This window comes from Lolium perenne, chromosome 3 (genome assembly GCF_019359855.2).
Source record: "Lolium perenne isolate Kyuss_39 chromosome 3, Kyuss_2.0, whole genome shotgun sequence".
NCBI classification, from domain to species: Eukaryota; Viridiplantae; Streptophyta; class Magnoliopsida; order Poales; family Poaceae; genus Lolium; species Lolium perenne.
Genome location: NC_067246.2, coordinates 144,752,728 through 144,760,817, shown reverse-complemented (window position 1 = coordinate 144,760,817; position 8,090 = coordinate 144,752,728). Strand labels below are relative to the sequence as shown.

Sequence of the window (8,090 nt, the reverse complement as noted above, 5' to 3'; positions counted from 1 at the left end):
CGCCGGTGCGAGCCCATTTTCACCCCCGTCCCCCCAAAAGCTATCGGGGCTGCTATCGGGACCGCCGGTGGAGATGCTCTCAGAAGGAGCTACAGTGGATCATTGTGTCTGCAACGTCTATTCTTAACCTAAATTTAGTCTGCGAATGCGTCACCGCGGACACAGCCGCAAACATGGTAGTGACTGCGCGTGTTCGTATCATGTTCCATGAGCCCACCTATCAGTGCCCCGTGGAGAAATGCTAGATCTAGGGGATTTTTTCTACGTGATTGACTTACGGGAGGACGTGGCTGCAATGGATTTTTTACAAAACAGTTGTCCCCGGTGATTTTAGGCCCACGATGAATCAGCAGATCACCACCTCATCCTGTATAAAAAAATCGGAAGAAGCTTTACGTAAGTGTAGCTTTATTGGTGCCCCGTGCCCACTTCACCTTCTCCACGCACAGTAGTGGCGGGCGGTGTTGATGTGTCCTTCACGCTGCCTTAGTGGTCCTCACTTCAGCTTCTATGCGCTATTGCTAGTAGGCGGCGTTGGGCTTCCGCGTCAAGCATTGAAGGGGAGGCGTACACCCATGCTTTTTGAGGTGAGTGACCGCGCACATTTTCATCCATGCCATTGCCACCTTCCCCATGTTCACCTCCACGGACTATAGACCAAGCGCCGCCATGGGCATGTCCTAGCCATTTTGGAGGACGAAAAACGACCACGAGACGGGCTCGTTGCGCGGAAGCCGCCGGAAGGAGAGGGACCAACGTTCCGTCCCTATTGGCTATGATCGCAAGTTGTACGAGGAAGAGCTCCCAGTGGCATGGACGAACATCAACCTGCCCGGAGGTTGGCTGCTCAACTCGCGGTGGGTGCCCTCACGTGGAACGACGAGATCCATCGCTGCCGATTTCTCCTCCCTCCCAATCTACGAGATCCATCGGCACTTCGGGGTTTGACCCACGGCGCAGAGCGGGGTGATGTGGGCTACCCGAGCCATGGCTACGGCGGTGGCCACGACAACATCGACGATCATAGCTGGAACCCCTGCAAGGACATTTCAAGTTTTCATTTGTGGGCTCTATCCATCCAATGCAAGGGGCACAAATGAAGAAAAAAAATCTACACCATCATCACCTACGTTTGCATTGGCAGCCATCGCCACCAGCGCTTGCTGCAGACGGTGATGAAAAAATGATAGTCAGCGCTAGCCATCTCAAATTCATACTAAAATTTGTAATCAAGGCATATGTATTTTATATCTATATTGTGTGAGGAGAACTCACATGGTTATTTGAACATCCTGGTAGAATGAAGCTGTAATCAACTAATCATCTTATCCTAGGATCACTTCATCTGCGTCATGTTCACCACGCATGCAAACATCTTCTTCTGCCTCCTCCATGGGCTGCTTCCTTTTGTCTGACTGCAAATTAGCCGAACATCCTGGCCTTGCAGCAGCCCTGCTGCTACCTGCAGCATTCGTTGGCCCTCTCTGCCCTGATGATCCCGATCCGGCATGAACATCTCGTGTATCACCATCAGCTGTGGGCAACAACACAAAATTTCAGTAGCAGGACAAAGCTGAACAAAAACCACCTAGAAAATGTACAATGTACGGCACGTCAATAGAAATATCTTTTTTTTTTCACCTCTAGATGGGTATAAACACGCCAACAGTTTCTGCAGCAGTTCTTTTTTCTGTGCCCCCACACCTTCCATAATATCATCTAGGATAGTTGCTTTGTGTTCCTCATTCAGACTGGCCTCACCAAGAGGCACATTCATCTCCGAGATCGCTTGGATCACGGGGTCCTGTTTCCTTGCTCCAACTTCGGAACCTCCTCATCAATCAGCTCTCCTAACCTCTGGCATCCCTGCGGAACACAATGCCCCTCTGGATTATCCACCCACTCATATGTTTCGTGCATGCCCCGCTGTCTAGATAAAACCCTCAATTATACATGATCTGACATCTTGCCTGCCTAACAAAGCCTACAAGCAACGGATGTTGTCTTTCCTGGAGCCCTTCCATCTGCTCGTAAGACCTAGTCCGCTCGTGCAAAAACAGATATTTTTTAAAAGAGCACGCGCACCATACCTACAAAGAGAATCATAAATCATGATTATGCAGCCATCATCCATGTTTGCATAAAGCTCTGTCTAGAGTGTATTTTTAGTAGCAATCACATTCACATTTATTTAATTATCTACTGATGTGTCCAAATCATGATAGTAAATTGGTTATCAACATTCAGACAATCAAACAGCACCATGCCCTGATTCTTACAAGTACCCAAATGTAATGATTCAGATGTACCTTGTACCACGGCAATGATTTATGACATTGTGGCCTAACTTTTCTGCGTAGGCATATCGACTTCTCAAGGGAACTCGAAGGACACCGTGCCCAGTCTGACGGTCCTTGACCCACCCGTACCCTGTGCCGACAAAATAGCAAGTACCAAGTTTTTAATTGTGGCTATTTTTTTTCAGAGCACTACACTAATTCTTTCAGCATTTTTACTACTGCAGCGACATCTAATATGTGATCCTTTTTTTTTTCCAATCATCTAGACATGCACTTCAAATTTATGCCCACCTGTTTTTTCAGTGAGTTAGTCGGACATTTTTTGTCCAGCTAGTTTTAAGCAGCAAGTGAACATTTTCATTTTTATTCACCAATGCATTACCCGGCAGAGTAAAACATTTTCTAACTACAAAGCAGTATATTGTTAGTACTAAACTTGACAGGCCTGAATCATTTTCTCGACACCAAAAATCATTTGATCTACATAGCACGATCCTGGGTTTTCACTGACTTCCTAGGTCTGCTACCCTGTTTTCCATCTGATTGATAATTTCACTCTACCAAATTCACACTACGGGCCTACATCACACTAATCGACTCCATTAGCAGCACGCACAGTCTAGAAGTCATGTCCCAAGATGTCACAGCGCAAAAAAATTACGACAACTTTTGAGAAGCAATTTTTTACCTCTTGCTTCAGTCTTATTCACATTGCACTGCGCTGAGTCAATCAGCCTGCCTTCACCATCTCCGTCGCGGGCAGCAGCTACTGCACGGATGCATCAGGTTCCAACGACCCGAGATGGCTGCACGCACCATCTTCCGCCGCTGCATCACTGCTTGCGGAAGCATCGTAGGTGCCCTTATAGATTTGCCACAATACAATGACAAACAGAAATCATCCCGCTCGCAATCCGGGACAAATTTGACATCCTCAGTTTCGAATCAGAGTACCGAAAGCCCATAGCCGTCGTTGGGGGAGTTGCCGCTAGCTGTTGCAGGTCAAAGGTCCCGCCACCGTTCGCCCAGTCGCCTGCACTGCACGCCCAACCGCCGGGTGAGTCGCCGGAATCAAGAACACGGAGAGGAATCGAATTGCTTCTGGAGTGCTGTGGCCTACTCCTGCCCTCCAAATCGTCTTTTCTGTCCAGCCGTCCAGGTAAATCCTTTCAGATTTGTTCCGTGCGTCCAGCTCCTTCGAGGCAAACTCGCCGTCGCCCGGTCGTTACTGTATCGTGGGCCATGGGGTACGATCGTACGCTGGTCCATCAGCGTATACCTGTTTTCCTGCAGTTTGCTTGTCAGAGTATTGACCTGGAACACCAATCTCCAACCACTTCACAATGGTCCAGATAAAAGGAGCAAATGCACCCGGGAGCCAAAACTGCATGCTCGTAAACTGACTCAACATAAAAGTAAAAGAATGGCCCTTCGAAGAGGGAAGCATCGATTGCTATATTTATGCTAGAGCTTTTTATTTTGAAAACAAGAAACAATTTTGTCAGCGGTAGTAATAAAGCATATGTGTTATGTAAATTATATCCTACAAGTTGCAAGCCTCATGCATAGATTACCAATAGTGCCCGCACATTGTCCTAATTAGCTCGGATTACCTGGATTATCACCGCAATACATATGTTTTAACCAAGTATCACAAATGGGTACCTCTATGCCGCCTGTACAAAGGTCTAAGGAGAAAGCTCGCATTGGATTTCTCGCTTTTGATTATTCTCAACTTAGACATCCATACCGGGACAACATAGACAACAGATAATGAACTCCTCTTTAATGCTTAAGCATTCAACAACAAATAATATTCTCATAAGAGATTGAGGATTGTTGTCCAAAACTGAAACTTCCACCATGGATCATGACTTTAGTTAGCGGCCCAATGTTCTTCTCTAACAATATGCATGCTCAAACCATTCAACTCATGGTAAATCGCCCTTACTTCAGACAAGACGAACATGCATAGCAACTCACATGATATTCAACAAAGGGTAGTTGATGGCGTCCCCAGAAACATGGTTATCGCACAACAAGCAACTTAATAAGAAATAAGATACATAAGTACATATTCAATACCACAATAGTTTTTAGGCTATTTGTCCCATGAGCTATATATTGCAGAGATAAAGGATATAAATTTAAAAGTAGCACTCAAGCAATTTACTTTGGAATGGCGGAGAAATACCATGTAGTAGGTAGGTATGGTGGACACAAATGGCATAGTATTTGGCTCAAGGATTTGGATGCACGAGAAGTAATCCCTCTCAATACAAGGCTTAGACTAGCAAGGTTATTTGAAACAAACACAAGTATGAACCGGTACAGCAAAAATCACATAAAAACATATTGCAAGCATTATAAGACTCTACACTGTCTTCCTTGTTGTTCAAACCCTTACTAGAAAATATCTAGACCTTAGAGAGACCAATCATGCAAACCAAATTTTAGCAAGCTCTATGTATTTCTTCACTAATAGGTGCAAAGTATATGATGCAAGAGCTTAAACATGATCCTTATGAGCACAACAATTGCCAAGTATCCAATTATTCAAGACATCATACCAATTACCACATGTAGCATTTCCCGTTTCCAACCATATAACAATTAACGAAGCAGATTTAACATTCGCCATGAACATTGTGAGTAAAGCCTAAGAACATATTTGTCCATATGCAACAGCGGAGCATGTCTCTCTCCCACACAATGAATGCTAGGATCCAACCTTATTCAAACAAAACAAAACAAAAACATACAGACGCTCCAAGTAAAGCACATAAGATGTGATGGAATAAAAATATAGTTTCACTAGAGGAACCTGATAATGTTGTCGATGAAGAAGGGGATGCCTTGGGCATCCCCAAGCTTAGATGCTTGAGTCTTCTTGAAATATGCAGGGATGAACCACCGGGGCATCCCCAAGCTTAGAGCTTTCACTCTCCTTGATCATATTGTATCATCCTCCTCTCTTGATCCTTGAAAACTTCCTCCACACCAAACTCAAAACAACTCATTAGAGGGTTAGTGCATAATCAAAATTCACATTTTCATAGGTGACATAATCATTCTTAACACTTCTGGATATTGCACAAAGCTACTGAAAGTTAATGGAACAAAGAAATCCATCAAGCATAGCAAAATAGGCAATGCGAAATAAAAGGCAGAATCTGTCAAAACAGAACTGTCCGTAAAGACGAATTTTTAAGAGGCACCAGACTTACTCAGATGAAAATTCTCAAATTGAATGAAAGTTGCTTACATATCTGAGGATCACTCACGTAAATTGGCAGAATTTTCTGAGTTACCTACAGAGAATTCAACCCAAATTCGTGACAGCAAGAAATCTGTTTCTGCGCAGCAATCCAAATCTAGTATGAACCTTACTATCAAAGACTTTACTTGGCACAACAATGCAACAAAATTAAGATAAGGAGAGGTTGCTATAGTAGTAAAAACTTCCAAGACTCAAATATAAAACAAAAGTGCTGTAGTAAAATCATGGGTTGTCTCCCATAAGCGCTTTTCTTTAACGTCTTTCAGCTAGACGCAGAAAGTGTGAATCAAGTATTATCAAGAGACGAAGCATCAACATCATAATTTGTTCTAATGATATAATCAAAAGGTAACTTCATTCTCTTTCTAGAGAAGTGTTCCATACCTTTCTTGAGAGGAAATTGATATTTAATATTACCTTCCTTCATATCAATAATAGCACCAATAGTTCGAAGAAAAGGTCTTCCCAATATAATAGGACAAGATGCATTGCATTCAATATCCAAGACAACAAAATCAACGAGGACAAGGTTATTGTTAACCGTAATGCGAACATTATCAACCCTCCCCAAAGGTTTCTTTGTAGAATTATCAGCAAGATTAACATCCAAATAACAATTTTTCAATGGTGGCAAGTCAAGCATATTATAGATTTTCCTAGGCATAACAGAAATACTTGCACCAAGATCACATAAAGCATTACAATCAAAATCATTGACCTTCATCTTAATGATGGGCTCCCAACCATCCTCTAGCTTCCTAGGAATAGAAGTTTCAAGTTTTAGTTTCTCTTCTCTAGCTTTTATGAGAGCATTCGTAATATGTTTTGTAAAGGCCAAATTTATAGCACTAGCATTAGGACTCTTAGCAAGTTTTTGTAAGAACTTTATAACTTCAGAGATGTGACAATCATAAAAATCTAAACCATTATGATCTAAAGCAATGGGATCATTATCCCCAACATTAGAAAAAATTTCAGCAGTTTTATCACAGCGATTTAATGATTTTAGCGATTTAGCAGTTTTTCACGCTTTGCATTAGAAGTAGAAACATTGCTAACGCCAATTATTTTACCATTAATAGTAGGGGTGCAGCAACATGTGAAGCATTAGCATTACTAGTGGTGGTAATAGTCCAAACTTTAGCTACATTGTTATCTTTAGCATTTTCTTCTTTTTCCCACCTAGCACGCAATTCGGACATCAATCTTATATTCTCATTAATTCTAACTTGGATGGCGTTTGCTGTAGCAAATAACTTAATATCTTTATTTTCATTAGGCATAACTTTCGATTTCAAAAGATCAACATCAGCAGCAAGACTATCAACTTTAGAAGCAAGAATATCAATTTTCCCAAGCTTTTCTTCAACAGATTTGTTAAAAGCAGTTTGTGTACTAATAAATTCTTTAAGCATGGCTTCAAGTCCAGGGGATGTATTCCTATTATTGTTGTAAGAATTACCATAAGAATTACCATAAGCGTTACCATTATTATAAGGATATGGCCTATAGTTGTTACTAGAATTGTTCCGATAAGCATTGTTGTTGAAATTATTATTTTTAATAGAGTTCACATCAACATGTTCTTCTTGGGCAACCAATGAAGCTAATGAAACATTATTAGGATCAATATTAGATCTACCATTCACTAGCATAGACATAATAGCATCAATCTTATCACTCAAAGAAGAGGTTTCTTCAACAGAATTTACCTTCTTACCTTGTGGAGCTCTTTCCGTGTGCCATTCAGAGTAGTTGGTCATCATATTATCGAGAAGCTTTGTTGCGGCGCCTAGAGTGATGGACATAAAAGTACCTCTAGCAGCTGAATCCAATAAGTTTCGCGAAGAAAAATTCAATCCTGCATAAAAGGTTTGGATGATCATCCAAGTAGTCAGTCCATGGGTTGGGCAATTTTTAACCAAAGATTTCATTCTTTCCCATGCTTGGGCAACATGCTCATTATCCAATTGTTTAAAGTTCATTATACTACTCCTCAAAGATATAATTTTAGCAGGAGGATAATATCTACCAATGAAAGCATCCTTACATTTAGTCCATGAATCAATACTATTCTTAGGCAGAGATAGCAACCAATCTTTAGCTCTTCCTCTTAATGAGAAAGGAAACAATTTTAAGTTTATAATGTCACCATCTACATCCTTATACTTTTGCATTTCACATAGTTCAACAAAATTATTAAGATGGGCAGCAGCATCATCAGAACTAACACCAGAAAATTGCTCTCTCATAACAAGATTTAGTAAAGGAGGTTTAATTTCAAAGAATTCTGCTGCAGTAGCAGGTGGAGCAATAGGTGTGCATAAGAAATCATTATTATTTGTGTTTGTGAAGTCACACAACTTAGTATTTTCAGGAGTACCCATTTTAGTAATAGTAAATAAAGTAAACTAGATAAAGTAAATGCAAGTAACTAATTTTTTTGTGTTTTTAATATGGAGAATGCAAACAAGACAGTAAATAAAGTAAAGCTAGCAACTAATTTTTTT

The 8,090-nt window shown here is 41.2% G+C and overlaps 1 long non-coding RNA gene across 1 annotated transcript; it reads right to left on the bottom strand.

The window, feature by feature from the left end:
- Nucleotides 1-356: 356 nt before the first annotated feature.
- LOC127326970 (uncharacterized) lies at nucleotides 357-2,070 on the bottom strand. Its single transcript, XR_011754130.1, has 4 exons — nucleotides 1,642-2,070; nucleotides 1,276-1,534; nucleotides 1,131-1,163; nucleotides 357-1,036 (listed from the first exon to the last, which is right to left on the bottom strand). It is a non-coding gene; the product is annotated as an uncharacterized lncRNA (long non-coding RNA).
- Nucleotides 2,071-8,090: the final 6,020 nt, after the last annotated feature.